Source organism: Schistocerca serialis, chromosome 3 (genome assembly GCF_023864345.2).
Source record: "Schistocerca serialis cubense isolate TAMUIC-IGC-003099 chromosome 3, iqSchSeri2.2, whole genome shotgun sequence".
In the NCBI taxonomy this organism is placed as follows: Eukaryota; Metazoa; Arthropoda; class Insecta; order Orthoptera; family Acrididae; genus Schistocerca; species Schistocerca serialis.
In genome coordinates, this window is record NC_064640.1 from 486,752,186 (window position 1) to 486,774,005 (window position 21,820).

A 21,820-nucleotide genomic window follows, 5' to 3' on the forward strand; every position below is an offset into this window, starting at 1 on the left:
GTTACCTTTTGGATTTGGACATAACGCAAGATTTTGCAGAATTTTTTAATAAAAAGGAGATATACTACTACCTAATATCATAATATCAAATCACAACCTCTGTATGGAAGGAGACTGCCAGGGAAACAGAAATGTTAGTGCGCACAACGATGTTTTAATAGAGTGTTTAATGTGGATGAACTCCAGTTGTAGAGTAAAGATATAAAATAGATTTGTATGTCAAATCACAAGCCCATACTCCTGAACCAAGATAACTTTAACCACGTCATAGATTTTAAAAAGTATACAGTCATGCTGTTAGAATGAACATTTACATCCGCATTGGCTAAAGAACATAGCATTACCAGGCTACAACATAACCTATAAATGGATCGTGCGTTTGGCCCCGTGCGGGACTGTTAAGCATTTTAGACTCTAACAGACAATATTTACAATGTGCCCCACTAAACTCTGTGGCAATGAAATCCATGTCGTGTCAGCTGACAAAGATCTTGTATAACAGCTGATATGTGGTGTTCAACAATGTTCTGCGGTTTGTCTACTGGGGTAATAAGAATACCCGATAACTAACTGGTGCACAGATAAAACTTACTGATACTCAAGACCAAAAAACCTATATAAATTACGTTGTGCTGCATACAGTCTTAATTGTCTACCTGTAACCTACCTGGAAGTTCTGAACACTTACTCGAACAAAGACGATGATAATATTAGAAGGGAGTGCTATATTAAAGAAGGAGAATCATATTTCTAACAGTCCAGGACATTGTTCCCCACAACCCTTTGAGGTAAGGATATCGCCGAATATGGGCTGACACCCACTAATAATGTTATAACACAAGACTAAAGAAATAGAGGAAATGTATCGCACAGATTCAAGCCACTCCCCATTGAAAAAATTATGGCCTCACATGATGTTAATATGTCGGCTATAGAAAAAAATAAAACTAGAAGTGGAAGAAATCGAAGTTAAAAACAAAAACTGAAGTGCATGGGGAAGATAAGTGCCACAAGCGACGAATATAAATTGCAACTGGAAAAAGAAGGTGCTGTTGCAGACGTGCAAGCAAGGTTTACATGTTGTTTTAAACATAGTGTACGGTGAAATCTGGCAACGACTGTGGATTAAAAAATGTCTGCATTTACACTAAACAACAATGGAAACTGATGCGGCTGCCCGCGTCGGAGGTTCGAATCTTCCCTCGGGCATGGGTGTGTGTGTTGTCCTTAGCGTAAGTTGCGTAAGTTCCTTTAAGTTAGATAAAGTAGTTTGTACGCCGAGGGACCGATGATCTCGCCAGTTTGGTCCAATAGGAACTTATCACAAATTTCCAAATTTTCAGTGGAAATTGGTTATGTGTTGCGGTACTGGTCTAAATCAATGGAAGCGAGAATGTTCACTACATTAAAGAATACACGTAAAATATTTTACAAACACCCATTCCCGTTTCGATATGCTTAAGACATAGTTACATTCTACCTAACTGAGGTGGCCTGGATGTTGTGCACCTAGCAACTGAACAGCTGACTGCAGAGTTTAGAACTGAAGGAATGACAAAATTTAATGAACCGTTTTGCAAAAACTGTAAACTCGAAGTAATTTTTCAGAACATTTTTCGTGCAGAAAGAGCAGTTTGGCTTAAAGTACTTTCAAAACGGATTAGAAACAGTCTCGACTGCAAGGACATTAATTTCGGTGGTAACTACTTTCAGTCAGTGTCTGTCCATCCTCAGACCCTGATGCCATGATGTAAGTGAGTGGAACAGTTGATGTTGATGGAGTTACAACACTCGCTCCGTTCACCGCCATCGCCTGCCATCATGGTACATGAGTTTGAGGATGGTCAAACACTGACCTCAACCGGTCTCCACCGAAATAAGAGTTTTTGCGGTCGAGATAGTCTTTAATCCATTTTTAATGTAAAATTTAAGTACTATACGTGAATTCTGCAATACTGTGGAGCAGAAGAGTTGTCAACGTATACACAGGAGAACGTGGAGGGTTTCAGCAATTGGAGATGACAGCAAAATAAAAATCCCCAAATGCTCTCACCTAGAAGAACTGCAGGAAGGAATAGAGCTAATTGTTAAAACCATAAAACAGATGTTTTACAGTAAGGAAACTAGAATTCGAGAATATTCCTACTTTTTATTTGTGAAATTACTATCTAGAGAAGGAAATGGCATATTCAAATGTAGATTTGAATTACAACTTAAAATTAAGCTGGATGTTAGTGAAACCACACCACATAAATGTAAAGGAATAGTTGTTTTCTGTGAGTAAACTTTTAAGTAAAAATTAATAAAGTTATCATACGGGAATATATTACGCATTCTTATTCGCTGCCCTGCCAAAAATCCAGCAGTCTTCTATTTACAATGATATATGTGTGAGCGACGTGGAAGTTGTACGACCTGGAAAAGTAGTAGAAACTGGGTAGTTGAAAACATAGCTACTTTATTCCTTCCAATTGCTTGTGTCTGTCTGTGTGTGTGTGTGGTGGAGGGGGGGGGGGATTTAATTAGTTGTTGGGGTAACTGATAACAGGTTTTATTATTTTCACGAGCCATAGTTTCCCAAATTTCTGTTGCACAGATTTAGTACACACTTGATGTAATTAGAAGTTTCTGCACTGTAAATATTATATTTTCTCACGCATTTTAATATGTTATGATATCTTAGATGTGGAGAAACGTAACCCTAACCGCAATTAGGTCCTAAATAATAGATGTAAGCATCGAACTTCTTGAGTTGCCGACATACTTTGCAGACTTTTTGATTATTATGACATGACAGATGTGCGAAATACAGTAAGAAATACAGACTATAAAGCCTTTAGAAATCGTTACTACCATAGCTGTGATTGCAAATTTCGCCGAATGCTGGTATTGTACGTAGCTTGCTGTATCTCTGTGTCATTTTTAGTAATAACAATAACTGGCAATCATTATTATCGATTACATTTTTTGTAGTGAATTACACGATCCATTACCTTTCCCTCTTCTGTTGCTTGAGAAGAATTTAAATGCGCAAATATTTAATCTGAGAGTGTATTGTGACCCAATTAGGGCGTCAATCTGCTTGCGTGCTTGCCGGCTTATCATGGTTAGCGCTTTAGCTAACTCGCCTTTTTCTCAATTTTAGGACTGCTCAGGTTAGGTTTTCGAGTATATCGATTTCATAAAGCTACCTTTGAGAATGTCAACTGTTATTGGGCATGGAAAACTAGCATTAGAGTACCCTCTGTAGACGTTTGGGCACATATTTGTGACTATGTGTGTGTATGAAAATCAACATTACGACGCTTGTACTTTCTTAAATTGCAGACGTACTTTCGTAGACATTTTAGAATACTGACGCATTGCAACGATCACTGATGCGGAAAATAGTTGGAAAGAATATTATGGTATCTGAGGAGCATCATGGTTGTGGAAAGTAATTAACAGTACTACACTGTTGATAGCTCGCGGCGGGGGTCGGCGCTTGGGGAGTGGGTGGCGCGGGGGCGGGGGACGTGGTGCGTGCAGTCTTCTCGGATGAAACACGTAAAGTAAATTGATATATTATAGGGCAGTGTACATAACCAAATTAGGTGTCTGCCTCAATTTTTGGTTCATAAAGTACTCATTTAGGTAGAAGAGCCTTACCCTAGTCTGCAAAAGAGCTCATTGCTTGACACTGAAGAGTGAGGTGTGCTTTGATCTGATAAGTTACGTTATTTATTGTCTTGAGCTGATCATCCGATTTCTATTGAGGTAAAGGATAGTGAGTAATAGCATCACAAGATCATTCTGTACGCAATGTGCTTGACTGTCAGTCATGAGGAAGAGAGACAGTTCGTAACCGAAATGTTTAATGGCCGGGAATATTTTCTGGGAACCCCAGATTTTATTTTACGTAGTCCGTTACGAGTGCAGTAATACGTTGAGTATTAACAGAATTCCAGGCATGAGAGGAAGCGTCCGCAGGAATTTAGGTATTTCTTCTAGGCACGTGCTACTAGCAACTTCATCCCGACAAAGATAGCTAAACAGAATTAATTAGAGGCTAGGAATTCATGCACTAAGGAAGTTTAAAGCCTGCAGCAGGCATAAAACGCCATCCGAAATTGTACTGAATGCTTTCTCAGAAAATTATTTTGAGCATTTAGTTCATGAGACCACTAGAAGTGTACATGGTTGCGAAAGCATACTTGACCTCTTAGCAACAAATAATCCTGGACAAATAGGGAATATCGTGACGAATACAGGGATCAGCGACCACAAGGCAATTTCTGCTAGGCTACATACCGAAACACTTCCAATCACAAAAAAGAAACACGAAGTATATCTACTTAAAACAGCTGATAAAAATGTTTTTAATGCCTTTTTAAGAGACAGTCTTCACTCCCTTCAATCTGATCATGTAATCGTAGTAAACATGTGGAATGATTTCAAAGAGATAGTATCGACAGCAATTGAGAGATATGTACCACATTAATTAATAAGTGATGGTATTGATCCCCCATGGTACACAGAACGGGTCAGATCGCTGTTACGGAAGCAACGAAAAAAGCATGGCAAATTTAAAATAACGCAAAATACCAAAGATTGGCTAAGTTTTGCTGAAGTTAGAAATGTAGCGCGTAATTCAATGCGAGATGCTTTTAATAATTTCCACAACGAGACCCGGTCTCGGAATCTGGCAGAAAATCCATGGAGATTCTGGTCATACATAAAGCACACCAGAGGCAAGACGCGATCAATACCTCCACTGCGCGATAAGAACGGTGAAGTCACTGATGACGACGTAAATAATCCTGAATTATATTCCAGAATAACTGTCAAGCTGTGGAACATATCCTCGGTGTAACAAATCAGCGTAAATCACTTAACAAAGGCAAGGCCTCCGGTCCAGATTGTATCCAGTCAGGTCCCTTGCAGAGTATGCTGATACAATTGCTCTATATTTAGCAATTATATACGACCGCTCACTCACAGAGGGATCCACAACTAAAGTCTGGAAAATTGCTCAAGTCACACCAATACCCAAAAAGGGTAGTACGAGTAATCAGCTGAATTACAGGCCCATATCACTAACGTCCACTTGAAGTAAGGTTTTGGAACATATACTTTGTTCGAACCTTATGAAGTACCTCGAAGAAAACGATTTATTGACACATAGTCAGCAACGATTCAGAAAATATTGTTATTGTGAAATACAAGTAGCTCTTTATTCTCATGAAGTAATGAATGCTATCGACAGGCGATGTCAAATTGATTCTATATTTTTTGATTTCCTGAAGGCTTTCGACACCGTTCCTCACAAGCGTCTTCTAACCAAACTGAGTGCCTATCGACTATCGCCACAGTTGTGCGATTGGATCGTGATTTCCTGTCAGAAAAGTCAGAGTTCGTAGTAACAGACGGAAAGTCATTGAGTAAAACAGAAGTAACATCCGGCGTTGCCCACGGAAGTGTTATAGGCGATCTGTTGTTCCTGATCTGTATTAACGACATAGGAGACAATCAAAGTAGCCGTCTTAGATTATTTGCAAATGGTGCTGTCATTTACCGTCTTGTAAAGTCATCAGATGACCAAAACGAATGGAAAAATGATTTAGATAAGATACCTGTATGGTGCGAAAAATTGTAATTGACCCTGAATAAAGAAATGTGTGAAGTTATTCACATAAGTACTAAAAGAAATCCCCTAAATTTCGATTACGCGATTTTTCACACAAACCTGAAGGCTGCAAATTGAACTAAATACTTAGGGATTACAGTTACAAATAACCTAAAGTGGAGCAATCACATAAATAATGTTGTGGGTAGAGCAAACCAAAGACTGCCGTTCATTGGCAGAACACTTACTCGTAGAAGGTGCAGGAGGCCTACTAAAGAGGCTTCTTACACCACGCTTGTCCACCCTATTCTGGAGTACTGCTGTGCGGTGTGAGATCCACATCAGGTGGAACTGACGGATGACATGGAAATAGTACAAAAAAGGTAGGTCGTTTTGTATTATCGTGAAATAAGGCAGAAATGATCATCACTATAAAATAAGAGCAATCAGGTGTGAACATCATATCAGGAATTCAGCTGATTTTTTACATCATTTGGTGGGGCTGAGGTTGAATGACTCTGATATTTTAGTGAGTTTCGATGTGGTCTCTCTCTTCACTCGTGTTCCTCTGTCTGATTCGTTGCAGTTAACTGAGACTACGTTTGGTGCTGAATTAACTAATCTCTTTCGGCATGTGTTGACATCCACTTATTTTTTATTCAATGACCAGTATTACGGGCAGACAGATGGATTTGCGATGGGTAGTCTGTTGTCTCCTGTGACCGCAAATTGGCTTTTGGAAGACTTCGAGGAACGTGTATTGGAGTTGGCGCCTATGAAACTCACCCGTTTCTTTAGATATGTTGACGATACCTTTGCTGTTTGGCCTCATGGTAGGAAGAATTTGAATGTCTTTCAATAACATCTGAACTCGATCCACCCGAACATTCGTTTTACGATGGAGGTGGAAGAGGATGGTAGCCTTCCCTTTCTTGATGTGTTGGTTAGGGGGAGGGATGATGGATCATTGGGACATGCAGTCTACAGGAAACGTACTCACACCGACTTGTACTTATAGGCTAATAGTTCTCGCCATCCGGCTTATCGTGAAGGCGTACTTCGTAGCTTGGTACACAGGGCACATGTCGTTTCCGACACTGAGACTTTGCCAGCTGAGCTGTCAAAATGGTCATAGTGATAGACAGATTGATCGTGCGTTCCTCTATCGACCAACTGTACATCGGGTGATTCATGATAATTCTGAGTCGACACTTAACTGTACTGCCTTTTTGCCTTACGTAGGAAACACTTCCAACAAGATCGGTCGTATTTTACGGATATACTATGTGAAACGTGTGTTCCGACCTCCATCTATAATTAGAGCGCTTTCGAGTTCTGTTGAGGATGATCTTGGTCTGCGTAAGGCGGGTGTATATCGGATTCCTTGTAGCTGTGGCATGGCATATATTGGTCAAACTATCAGGACCCTAAAGCATAAACAGCACACACGATTACAGCAGCCAAGTAGATCTAATATTGCCTAACATTGCTTGGATACTGGTCACCCCATGTTGTATAATAACACCGAGATATTGGCATGCACGTCGAGCTATTGGGACAGTGTTATTAAGGAGGCTGTTGAGATTAACTTAGCGAGCAACCTTGTTAACAGGGATGGAAGTTTTTGTTTAAACTCTGTTTGGAATCCGGCTCTCTTCCTTGTCAAAAAGAAGAGGGACAGAGTGAATGCTACCTCACCTGCGAGTTCATAGTCTCAATATTGATATCTCTGAGTTTGGTCATATTTGGTGGCACTATTCTTCAGTGTGAGTGTTATTTTTATTGCGAGTTTGGCCATCTTTGGTGGCACTACTGTCCAGTTGGTGTATTATCTTTCCTGCATCAGTCCGAAAACCGAGGTTTTAAATTTGAATGTACGTCGCCGGTCCGTGGCAGTTTGCCTTGAAAATGGCGGGGTGTTCTCCCGCCGAAATATCGGCGGTCGCTGAAAGTGTTACCTGGCTGAAATCCTGGAAGTTATTTGAAAGTTGTATACGCCAAGAGAAACTCAGATCTCACATGGAAGTAATGTTCATAATACATATTCTATCAGAAATTTCCGAAGTTAGAGACTTTCGGTATGAGATGCAGTAGGTTAGTTAAATCAAATGGCTCTGAGCACTATGGGACTTAACATCTAAGGTCATCAGTCCCCTAGAACTTAGAACTACTTAAACCTAACTAACCTAAGGACATCACACACATCCATGCCCGAGGCAGGATTCGAACCTGCGACCGTAGCAGTCCCGCGGTTCCGGACTGAAGCGCCTAGAACCGCTCGGCCACCGCGGCCGGCTAGTAGGTTAGTTACTTCTCACATCTGAAGTAAGTTTCCGAGCATGTGACCAATTGCTGAGACGTGCTGTAGATGGAGGTCAAGATGACTCTATAGATAACAACTTACTGGAACCATCATGTTCACCATTAGTGAACATCACACTATTCATCAGCAGTCGACACAAAACACTGGATCTGTCCAACATGTGAGACATTCCAGGCAAGGTCATCCACCTATTGCTGAGCGAGACGCTGTCGTTCGCACAAAACGTTCGACACATCCTAACACTGACTGGAGATTTGAATAATGTAGCATATGTTTTCCCGAAGTAGAATACATCCAATTGAAGTTCAGCTTCTATCTTTGAAGTCCATAACACTTTGTGTTACTGACGACTGGTGTACAGACAAAGAAACAGAGCATATAATATTATCGTTGTATGAAAGGACAGACTCTTACTCCAGTAAAACCTCAAATGATGGAGAATTAATTTTAAGAAAAGGAATAAAATTTAAATAATGATATGATTTTATTACAGTAAGTGAAAACAGACACACTGATATGTCAACTATTGAATTAACAGAGCCTGGCATCAAGAATACAACGGCCAGGAGACTGGTGTGCTCACCACGTGCCCCTTTTTATCCGCATCCGGTCACGCCTAAGGGCTGAGGATGACACGTCGGCCGGTCGGTCCTGTTGGATCTCAAAGGACTGTTCCAGACGTTGTCTGTTGTGTTGACATCAACAATAAATTAACGATTGTGGGCATTTCACGAACACCCAATGGTAGTGCGGACACTGTTTTACGGATAAAGTTAAAATAATTTGGTGTGGATACATAAATATAAACAAAAATATCACAAATGAAATTAGTAGCACGACAAAAACAACCTTTAAAGTTTTAACTTTTTCTTAGTCACTACTGTAACAACAGTAACTACAAAGGCTGTAATCAATGCTGCAACAATGGTAACTACAATGACTGCAACGGTAATCGAACTGGCGCCAACAATTATGGTCAGGGATTAGTGTGATACAGCTGTGAAAGATCTTGGGCATACCATTTCCTCCAATAATATCAGTAAAAAGAAGGGTGCGGAAAAAATTCCTGAGCTACAGGCCTAAAAAAGACGATTATCTGCGATCAAGATCCAAGATTTCTCAAGACAACTAGCTAAGCAAATTTCTGACGAAGTGTAAAGACAAGCCAATATAAATTCGTAGATCTCTAAGTTCGCAAGATAATTTAAGTCGAAATTCTAAAACACAGCTCGAAATATACTGGCGTCACTTCCTATGACTCACAAAATAGTTGGATATCATCAGATGTCAGAAAGAACTGTCACACCCTTAACTAACCCAGTTCCATGAAAAAGAGTCATAATAAGCCAGAGTTCTCACAGTTTTATAAGAGGTACTGAAAAATTAGAAGGAGAGTGCTGACACACTCCGCCTGAAAACAAATGAGAAGTACCAAGAAGACACGGTCGGATGTCAGTGTAATTTCATACATGCACACGATATCGGTGGTTCTGTACATGATTAGAGTTGTAATTCTCTGTTAGCAGTAGAACGTCCACTAGAGTGCACATGTGTTGGTCATATTTGATGTTTTTACCAGGCCGGGTAGAGTAAATAAACGGTGTGGGCAGCGTCACACGTTGAGTGATCACTGTTTACTTGGAGATGCCACGGTATCGTATGAGACAGCGTTATTAACACATGGCAGAGTGTGAAAGGGACCTCATTATAGGTCTCCATATGGGCGACTAGTTGAATAGTGCAGTATCTGGATTTTTGGGCCAGCTTATCTTAGGAGAGGATAGAACGACTTTATGATACCCTTGCCAACTGAATAACTGCGCGCGTTCAGGTCAGAGCGGGTGCAACATCATGCTGATAAGTGAGCTCAAACTGCCAAGTTCTTTGCGAATTTCACTCGTTTTGTAACCACCAAAATATCACTACATACCCACTCAAAGAATAATATGCGAAACTCTCTGGGACGTCATTAAACAAAAAATATGAAGAGACAAATAAAAGTGTGATAACATACTGATAAGCGAGGGGAGTAATTAATAAATGATGCACACCACACACCAAACTATGTCAGTGAACATTTGTCAGTACTGCAGAGAAATTACAACACGAATTCCCGAAACCACATACAACGCCTATAAATATTTGTTGCACTAAATAAAATGACGTTATTACGAACCACAGACCTTGAAGCTAGTAAAACGGTACAAAACCTAAAAAAAAAAAAAAAAATTAAGTGTCAGCGGGTTTAGATGGGGCACCAGTCTGTGTGATTAAACTATATACACAGAGACAAGAAGCTCCATAACAAACGTAATAAATGAGTTATTCGCATAAGGGAACATTTGAGATTATTCAAAGTAGGCAATAGTTTTGTGTCTGGTCATAAAAGGTAATACAGAAAACAGAGAGAACTACTGGCTCATTTCAATGCTGCCAGCAGTCTCAAAAATAATATAGCCAATTACGGAAGACTGATTAACGAATTACTTAAGTAAATACGATCTTCTGTATGAATCACGGTTTTGGTTCGAAATGTTACAAATACAGAAACAGCAATAGAAGATTTCACAAAAGTGTTATCTGATGTTCTTCGCAATGATGAGGGTGTCACAGGCATGTTCTCAGATCTTTCAATACTGAAGATCATAATATTCTACTAAGTAAAATGGAATCATCAGGGAAATGTGGTGCAATAATTGACTGATTCCAATCAGTACTATCAGATAGGGTACAAGTAAAGGGAGTAAAGTCACACAAATCTCAAATAAGGTCAAATCTTTAGTGAAACACTTATCAGAAACAAAATAAATTAAAACAGAAGTTCTTTAACGCAGTATATTAAGGCCATTATTGTTCGTCATAGGTGACAGTAAATTCCAGTTGGGATAGTCATCGATATAAAATTATCTTTACTGGTGAGATCAATATTATAGTCAATAACAAACCAGAATATTTCTTGCAGAGAAAGCTAATGAAGCCCTCAAGTATATTTACGATTCGTCAGTATGCATTAAAGTGGCACTGCATATAAAGACTACAAATGGCAGGAATTTCAGTTTGAAGAGACAAAATGACGCTGTTAAATTAAAATTAGATGATAACTTCATAGACTACATAACAGAAACAAAATTTTTGGAATGAATATTGATTGTCAGTTGAAGGTGTATGAAAATAAAAACCGATTTGGAAACAAAATCGATAAGATGTGCACACGGAGTTCTAGGTGTTCAACAGAAAACTGTGTATGAGTTCAGTTAGCTTTGACCTTCCAGTGCAAATCTTACTGTCGAAAATCTACCTCAGCCTTCTTATTTCAGTACTTCACATTAAACATTCATCTACTTTAGTTTGAGTCAGATACACTATCATTCTCCTGTGACCCTAACCATTAGCATATTCTTTAAGAATCATTGTTAACGTTTACTCTAAATGAAGTATATTAAATTGGATTACTTTCAGGGATACTCACGTGTCTGTTCGCACGGGTAATAGACTTGGTATTATCCTCTTCAGGCAGTGGCACATACAACGCACGCAGCAGCCGGATGCAACGTTTGTATACTTCTTGAATCTGTAGCCTGCAAGAAAGGCAAAACATTTCCGTATATTATCTGCTGACTACTATCGTTTCAGGATATTTAACAATGAAACAATCAGTTTATTAATTTTACATTCAAGAAATGTGCATAGAAACGTAATGTTAAAATCTTTTTTGTTTTAGACATCACAGAACATATCTACAAACATAATGAAATATTATGGTTGGTGAAATACATCAAAAATTTAATCCATTGTACGTGATGGTGGAGCACTAAATAAAATTGTGAATTTGTCTTCTAAGATTAGATACTGAATCAGTCTTGTTAAGAAAGACTGTGTCATAATCGATCCCGAATACAGTGATACTATAATTACGCACAATGGATGGAGAGTACCTAATGCTGTCCTGCCAGAAGGTCTAATCAGTAAACCACTAGAGATACAGTCTCTGAAAACATCATCTGAACAGTCAATAAAAGGGAGAAAATGAAGGTATGTATTTAGAAACTGAATGGGGTGCACTGTGTATAACAATTTTAGAGTGTGATCCAAGACGGACAGCCTAAGACATTAAATAGAAATCCCATCTTTTGGGCAGACGTGACGTTAAATAATTTGTGGCCTTAATGAATCTTCCAGGTTAATGGATATAGGTAGCAGAAAGCAATATTTTGGTATACCGTTCTAGGAACGTACGCTCTCAAAACGTTAACATTAAAGCCATGATGGGGAAAGTCTCCCTTGCATGGTGAGACGCTGCAGTTGTCTGAGCATCTCCCGGACCCTTTCCCGCTTACTGAATGAACCTGTAACAAAACGTGCTGCCTTTCTTTGGATAATATATATTTCCTCTATTAGTCGTATCAAGTACGGATTCTTTACTGACGAGCAACAGGGTTTGGTAAACTGCTTCCCTTCTCCTGAGGATTCTTCCAATGGATCCCAGTCTGCCACCCTCCTCACTTGTGACTAATTTTGTGTTGTCGTTACATTTTATACCTTTCCGTACACATATTCCTAGATTTTTATGGTCGTGCTTGCTTGAAATCCTGTTTGCACCAGGTAATTTGAGAAACTGAAACTATAACAGAAGTCTGGAAATGATGCTCAGAAGTCCACGAAGATGATTGAGTTTTAAACAATCCTAATAACGTAAACTGAGGAGGATCACTGCAGTCAGCTGCATTTCCGAATGAACAGATACCACGCTTTCATATAATCCTAATAACGCTACTAATTATTCAAAGACTGGCCGTTTGTGATTGTCATTATTCCTTAGCCCTGGAAACTCTTACATTGTTTATTCATTAGCCATTGGAAACAACCCATTCAACAATTCAAGTAAATAAAACAGACATTAGATTTAAAACGCAACTCTGTCACTCTTCTCTCCCAGCTATTGCTTCCTTTTAGCGCCCATCGAGTATTATAACTGCAGTACGATACCCTGTAAAGTTGTATGCAGCCCTTAACGTCAGGTATTTTATCTCTTGTACCTTAAGAATTTCGAAGAATGTTTTCAAGTCAACATTGCAAGAGGTTCCTCTCCATCTGCAAGTGTTGTAAACAGAAGTTTTGCTTTCTTAGTTAATCTTTTACGATACTTTGTCAGCATGGCCATCCAAAGTGATCTCCCCCGAAATCTGCTTCTACCAGACATTCTATTCTTGTGCAACTAATTCGTGTTACTATCAAGCAGTATCATTAACCTGATGAATCTCTATTAGTCAGATCTATCGCAAGGTGACTTCCTTAGAACAGGAGTTTTTACATTGTTCTAGAAATCTGAGGGTATTTCGCTTGTTTCATACATCTAGTACATAAGGTGGAATTATTTTGTCATGGTATGGTCTGCCAAGACTCTCAGTAACTACGAATTAACGTCGTCATCTGCAGATGTCTTTTTCCATCTAATGTCTGTCATTTTCTTACTTCAGAACCGTATTTCCGATCTCTTCTTCATCTACATCCACAAATATACAAAGTGTTCTACGCCTGTGCGATGTGTAAATCAAAACTTCATTTTTATGGCACCTTATTTTCGGTACAGGAAAATACCATTTAGACAAACAGATATTGATGGGCATACATCATGGCTGAACTTTTCAGGAGGATAGTCCACCACAGCATTCCCAGAGACCATGGTTCAAAATGGCTCTGAGCACTATGCGACTTAACTTCTGAGGTCATCAGTCGCGTAGAACTTAGAACTAATTAAACCTAACCAACCTAAGGACATCACACACATCCATGCCCGAGGCAGGATTCGAACCTGCGACCGTATCGGTCTCTCGGCTCCAGACTGTAGCGCCTAGAACCGCACGGCCACTCCAGCTGGCCCCAGAGACCAAGCACGTACTACATGTGGCCAACTTTCGAACTTTGAAAAAAGGCGAAATTATTTACATAATGGACAAGCGAGCGTCATTCCGATAGATCGCACAGACAGTTCGCCTTATTGCTATGACTACACAACGAGTACCTACGAATTGACCCGGGACAACAGATATTAGGGCATGGTTTTACAGGCAGAGTGCCGCCACAAACTATCGGGAAAAGACTGCTGGAAGCTAGAGTGAGATCTTGGATTGTCGTACTGAGTTTACCACTGATACCATACTATAGACAGCATAAACTTGCATATTGTAAAGCTGGAATATACAGGTACCTTGAGTGGCATTCTGTGGTGTTCTTCAATGAGTCTCCCCTTTGTTTGTGGCGCTGAGATGTGCACTATCGTGTCCGTAAATGATCCAATGAAATGCCACAGTAAGCAGTGGTTCTCAAGACACATTTTCTTGTATATCGTCCAGATACGGACATCGATTCCGTCAGAGCAGATATCGACGTGGCGAGTATCAGAGGTTCAGAGGTTACGGGGTCCGACAACTCGAGATAATTCGCGCGCCCTGCGCCTTCCCTACTGACATATCATTCTGAGCGTAGACACGATTGACATCATCCTCGTGAATCGCTACTGGAATCTGTGACCTCACTAGTTGATTAGTCTACTGATTGCTATATACACTATTACTTGCTGCCCTGATACCGACTTTGAGAGGACATACGGACTTTATACAATCATTCTGTCACCATCAAGTTTGCGTTCTCGCACCGACTCACCTTATTCACTTTCATGAACTGCAACTTTGCTCTGTGGCTCTTTATTTGTGTAAAAAGCTATGCACCTTCGTACACAAAATCCAAACAAGGGTGATCAAAACATATCCCTCCAAGTCTTGGTAATGTCGTAAGGGGAGCTATTGCATATTTCAACAAAACGGATTTTGTAATTGTTGAAGCAATAAAAAAGCATTTTCCGTAATATGTAACATGAAAGGGGTGGGACGAGGGAGAGGTTCTTTGTACCCACCGCCAAGAAACCTAAGCATAGGAACACATTTCGATGAAAGTATTCAAATTTTATTAACAACATACTTTTTAGACAGTTACTGATGTATAAGTATGGTACAGAAAATGAAAATATCGTGTATCACAATTTGGCCAACACCAGCGCATTTTCTGTAATGTTCACACCGAGTACAGGGATGATTTATGACCACCACAAAACATTTGAAAAAATTGAAAATTTTTTAGTTGTTGTTGATTTTAAGTTAGAACATACCTTTTAAAATGGTAACAGATGTGTAAGAAGGTCCTGACACTCAACAGATGAATATGACATTTGTTGCAAGAAGTCACATTTTCTACAAACACTTACATTTTTGGGTTAAGTTTTACTGAAAAATTTGAAACGGCTATAGACTCTAAGAAGTCCTTAGAAACAAGAAATATTTTTTACAAAACTTATAAATATAAAGCACCAGAATAGATTAGGATATTTCCAAAAGGTAGGCTCAAAGTATCCCCAACACCCTCTTTTGGTATTGCGAGGAATGCTCGCCAATGTACGACAAAAATGATAATCGGTGCTGTATTACCTATCATGAGCAGAGTACCATATTGTGGATCCTAATACGAGAATGTAAGAGCCCACACTGGTGTTCACAACAAAAACGCCTTCAAAAATGTAATGACCCTTGTCTGATCTGCCTGTTCACCTGATTTGTCGCCCTAGAATAAGTCTGTGATGGGACGAAAAGACGAGTACATTTCATACTGGCCTCTAGCCATTAATATTTTTTTAGGTGTCAGAAATACGAATTTTCGTTTCTTATATTTCGCAAGTAACTGTACTGACCTGTAAACCGGAGCTTTCAATATCATTTTCGACAGTTTTACTTTAAATATTTTGATATTAAAATCTTTGTTGTCCAATAAAGAACGATTGGCACATTTATCGAAATTGTTATTCTGATCAGTACCACCAAAAATTTTCCTATCGTTTGTTGATGGGTTTGTCGCACGGGAGGAATTCCTAATGTTACTGTCACGTGGACTAATCTTGGGGCATTTGCACCAACATTTAAAAACTGTTGCACTTTGTTGTTACGATTACATCTTATGGATGAGGATGGCAGCTGAAGGTGGTTGTGGATATAGAGCTAAGTACAAATAATTCAGTAGTGAAATAAGTGGGAACAATCGCCACGCAGCCTCTTCGTCAATTTCAATAACATATATTTTATACCTTTTGATTTTTTGCGAGAGAACCACAGAGGGAACATAAAAAAATTGCAACGCGAATCTTTAATTAAAGTGGAATGAGTAAACGTTGTGTCTAATGATTTCTTTTGTATAAACTACTCAAAATTGGAAATCTACTGGCCACTGAAGGAATCAGACATACTGATATTCTGAGATCAGATTTACGCTTTAATGGAAAATAATAACTTACGTTTCTTACAACATCAAAACAATATTATGAATATTGTGTTCTGTACTAATATAATAATTTTATTGTAATACACCCCAAGACAGCGGAAGTTAGCTCTAAACTTCCCTTATTTAAGTCTGGTTTCATAGCAACAAGTATCTTAGATATCTGCCACCAAATAGTTCATGGAAGGTACATGGCTCGTCCGCTCATGAAGAAAGGGACAGAATGTCGGGTGTGGATAGATTTTAGCACGTGAAATCTCTTACAAAATGTAAGTACAACAAACAGATGAACCACTTTATATTAACACCTGCTTAGGCTGAACTCATACATGCAGCGCCTTTAAAAGGCAATGAACCTGTACTTCACATTAAATTAAATTATACAGTAGTTAATTTTAGGATCTATGTTCTAGATATCATAGTGATTCGCTTCTTGAATAAGCTCAAAATGTTTGGTTCCCGACCACTTTTTGCAATGAATGTTCCTTAAATGCACGATTTCCATTGTACGACAGAATGAAAAAAATGAAATGATCGTATGGCATTGTTGACCGGGAGGCTCAATGCGGGGAAGTTCGGCCGCCGCATTGCAAGTCCTTTTTAGTTGACGCCACTACCGCGACTTGCGAGTCAATGAAGATGAAATTATGATCAATAACACCCAACACCAAGAGGTTGGCAGCTCTGGCAGAAAATAAGGCAGTTGTATATATAAGTTTGTTGTTGTGTGGTTTTCGAGCGCGGTTTTGGGTGTTTTGTTTTGAAGTGTGTTGAGTAGGTACACAGAGTGGGTACATTCTTGTTTGAATATAATTTTTTTGCGAAAACACCACGAGTCAGTAATAGAACATCTAAAAGTCGGAAAGACAGAGGGGAGAGGTATGTTGGGAAAAAGATTTCTGCTAATGAAGAGGTTAGGTCTAAAGCAGATAGTGAGGCAGTACATCCAAGATGAAACTGAATACTACTGAAGACAGCTACAACAAAATATCTCAGAATAAATGGTTCAAATGGCTCTGAGCACTATGGGGGTTAACTTCTGAGGTCGCCAGTCCCCTAGAACTTAGAACTACTTAAACCTAACTAACCTAAGGACAACATACACATCCATGCCCGAGGCAGGATTCGAACCTGCGACCGTAGCGGTCGCACGGTTCCAGACTGCAGCGCTTAGAACCGCTTGGTCACTCCGGCCGGCTGTCTCAGGAAACAGATAAAAACAATGTAAATGAAATATTTAACGTAAGTGTACTGTCAGATATTTTTAAAGATTATGTGAGGTGTAGGAATTGTAATCAGAAGTTCTTGAGCTTCAAATGAAGTGATAAGTTGGTCTTGTATGTGAAGTAATACTATCATGTTGTATGTGTAATCACAAAGTATCATTCTCTAATTGTCACTCTGTGCAAAGTGAGTCAAGAATGTTATTTTAACTTAATTTTAGACTGCTTTATGCCCTTCTCTATATTGGAAAAGATGCAGCCGCAGGGCAAATGATGTGTGGCCTCATGAAAATTCCCACAAAATTTAGTACTTGCTTTCAAACGTTAGGATTTGTAGTGGAAGACATCGCACAAGAAACTATGCAGGTAGCAGCTAAAGAAATTGTTAGTGTCAATGACAGTGTTAACAAAATGGACCTTACTGAAGGCTTAGATGGCTCCTGGCAAAAGAGAAGGCATCAGTCATTCAATGGTGTGGTAACAGCCACTAGTGGAGACACTGCAAAGATGATTGATGTAATTATATCAAAATATTACAGATGCCCTGGCAGACTTAAAAATAACCATTCTAAACGCTATCAAGCTAACTGTAGTGGAAGCAGTGGTGGTATGGAAGTTGAACTGGCAAAGAAAATTTTTGAAAGGTGTGTCTCATGGTACAACGTTGAACACGCCAGTTTCCTTAATGATTGAAGAATTGAAACCCTATGGTAATGACATCCTAGTAAAAGAGCTTAGATGTGTAGGTCATATTCAGAAGAGAATGGGGTCAAGACTGAGGCAGCCCAAAACAAATGTAGGAGGAAGGCAGCTTGCTGATGGAAAGCCTCTTTGAGGTAGGAATCCTCTGACAGATGGTGTCATAGACAAACTGCAGAGATATTATGCGCTTTGTATAAGGTGGAATACCAAATGTGTAAGTGAGATGAGGTAGGCAATTTGGAGATTATTTTTTCATACGATGTCGACAGATGCAAAACCTGAGCATAGTTTATGTCCAATAGGTCCATCGTCATTTTGTAAGTACAATAAATTGAAAAATACGGGAGAAATCTATGAACACAAATATAATTCATCTGCAGCAGGTATGGAAGAAATTAAGCCGATACGTAGAAATTATCAAATGGAACATTACTGGGAAAATGTCGATATGGAAAAACACAAAATTGCAGTGAAAGTGTGAATAATGTAATTTGAAGTCTCTTTTTCTTTAAATTCATGCTCTACATTTTGGGGACAGTAGCTGTTTACAATAAAGGACATATGATTAAGTGTGATGTTCCAAAGAGGCTAGGACTAAGACCAGGTTGTTTCCCAATTCAATCCATGGCTGCAATAGACTCAGAAAGAATACGAAAGGGTACAAAATGATTATGAAAACAAACTTCTACACAAAAGGTGTAAAAATAAAACGGTTATATGAGATCGAAGACCTTGAAAATCCAACCTATGCAGCTGGAATATTCTAAACAGATAAAAGATTTTAAAGCTTCGTTTCCCAAATTTACATTTTTAAATTACAAGTACCATTTTCTGCAAAACTATAATAAATGCTGTGCTCAAACTTTCACAGGCACTTGTAATTTGTATGTTTACTATTTTAAAATGTTTCGGCTGAATTTCGTGTTACAGGAAAACGTTATGAGATATTCTACGTGATATTATTTGTTAAAATATTAGTATTCAGATAAAAATATTAATTTCTCATGTTACAGTCCATTACCCCAAAGCATTTTCAAATACTGAATAATGCCTGTACCAAGCTGCAAGAATTTCCTAATTATATCATAAGTACTTTCCACGTAAAATATATCTAAAACTTGTACTTTTGGCAAGGAAAACATGCAGCCTTCCTGGTCTTCGTAATATACCTACGGTCTTTTGCAATAGGTACGAAATAAGTGATTAAAGCGGTGAATGTTCCAAAAAATTAGTAGTGGTTATTTTTTTCATTTCATTTCTCATTTCCTCAGCAAATCTGAGGATGTTTCACACTGCTACTAGGGCACTGGCAACAACTATGGATTCCTTTTTGTATTCCATAGTCACAGAATCTTGTAATTAAAACTGTCTTTTCTCATATGAGATCATAACCATTATGAGATGAAACTAGCAAACATTTCTAGTCCCCATAAGCAAGATATTCAGACAGTTACCAGTGAAATTAAGTTATCGTTTGTTGGATTACAGTCGACCAGTCTCCATTTTGAGGTAAAGATTCTGCCAGAAATTCACACGATATTGATGTCTTAGAAGATCACTTTTAATAAACTTGTATTTCCGTTTCATTTTCCTTGTACTCACTTTCACAGACCCAATATCCTTGCTAGCCTTTTATATCAGACCATATAAAATTTCAGCTCGATGACTGTCAGTATAAGATGAATGGTGCATCCAAACGTCAAAAATTTAAGTAATGCAAAAATATATTTAAAGGAATAAACATTGGTGTTATTACTTAAGTGTTTCATATGTTGAAATTCCTCTCAGGGGAATTAAAATAAGAGCCACAATATAAGCAACGATTACATCTCAACAACAAATGCTTATGCATTCTACATAACGATGAGATGTTGTTTTTTCACTTTCCGGTTGTTCTGCTGCCATATTTATTACGAAAGCTTCATAAGAATGCTAATGACATTTTAAATAGAGATTGAAGACATTTCTAAATAATGAAATAGCTATATAAAACAGCTTTTTCTTAAACCCCTTTCAAGTGTAAAACATCAGGCGCATTTAATAATCTTAAAAATTGAAGTATAAATGTACTAATTTTTTGGGGAACAGGAATTATGATGACCGCTGTTCTTGTAGTACAGTTCACCAATAATCTTCGGTTGTCTCTATCAAACAATATTTAAAATACAAGGTTTATGAGGGAAATAGATTACGTGTAGAGTCTAGCAATTTATGCTCCCTACACAAGAGACACAGCGTGGATAATTCAAATGTCTGCCGATGCATATACTGTTGAGTGGTACTTAAGTAAATAAATTAGTGAAATCGAAGTGAAGTAGAAATTAGAATATAAATGAAAAACTTAGTTTAGTTTAGAAGAATTACACACTGGCAAACAGCGGGCAGAACAGCAGAGCAGATGAGACAATCATCATGAATTCAGCAAGTTCCACATAAGCGGACGCTGTTGATTCAGCCATCAGGGCATCGCCTGACTGACTCACGTGTTTCTCAGTTGCCACATGTGAGCAAAGGCCCTCGTCTACATTCCAAGAGCCAATGACTGTCGTTAAGAAGATTCTTCGAGAAACTTTTCAACGTGACAGAAGAGGCAATGACCGTGAAGTCGTTCACCTCCAGTAAACTGAGGTGAATAAATACGTGAGATGCAGTGAGCCTGACAGACGGAGGAAGAAGAAAAGGAGAGAAGAGTAGCAGTAGTTTTCAGTCAGTTTCGGTGCTGACGAGCGTCATGCAAGAAGAGACTACATCATACACAGACGCATCAAGTCCGCCGCTGTAATAGAATACCAAGCAGCAGCCTCGGCGCCAGAAGACAGAAGTTAAAAGGTATTTGAAGACTGAGTTTTACATACTCGAGTGATTCTTGAGGATGGGAAGAAGACGGCCTATCATCAGCAGTCACCTGTGAGCTGAGATGAAGACCTGACAGCCGAAGACTGGTAAGCGGTAGTCCGTTGTTCGAGTCCGGGACACTGGCCTTCCCCCGCCGGGCCGCTCCGCTGACCGACGCACAACACATGCGGCCGCTTAGAGAAGAGAAACACTGGGACGCCACATCCAAGGTATCACCATCCGATGCACGACTTTGCTCGCAATAATTAAACGGGCCACCTCGCGCTGCGCGTCTCCAGTCAGCTGGGCGAGACGGCGACACGAGATACACACTGCCACGCGTAATCAGACGCCGCCGCTGCCGCAGCAGAAAGCATCGCAAATGACACAGCTGCTGTTCTCCGAGCCAGAACATCGAGTAAGGAAACAGTTGTACGAAACTTGCAATAAAAGTTATCTTATGTAAAAATGCTGTTTCATTCTACCTCATACCCTAGCCAAGGAAGAACCCACCCTGCCCACATGTTGTTAAGAGAGAAAAAGTAATTTTAGGATTTTCACCCTGACATAATGCTTTAGAATTAAATGCCCATTGCAGTAATGCTCATCCTGACAAATGACTAGCATCAAAAGAGAAAACTAAGTTACATTTAGTAGCAGAAGTGTTACATTTAGTATCAGAACTGTCACATTTGGTGTCAGAGAAAAAACCTTTCGCTCAATATGAGGTGTGAAGGACAGTCACCAAAGGTCCACAGTTAGTATTTTTTAATGTGTGAAAGGGTATAGGTTTGCACAGCAGTCGTAATA

At 39.1% G+C, this 21,820-nt stretch overlaps 1 long non-coding RNA gene across 1 annotated transcript in view; it reads right to left on the reverse strand.

Moving 5' to 3' along the window:
• The window catches only part of LOC126469608 (uncharacterized), a 229,759-nt gene that overhangs the window by 35,074 nt on the left and 172,865 nt on the right, over positions 1 to 21,820 (reverse strand). The window contains exon 2 of the long non-coding RNA XR_007586026.1: positions 11,398 to 11,506. This is a non-coding gene — a long non-coding RNA (uncharacterized LOC126469608). The remainder of the gene's footprint in view (positions 1 to 11,397; positions 11,507 to 21,820) is intronic.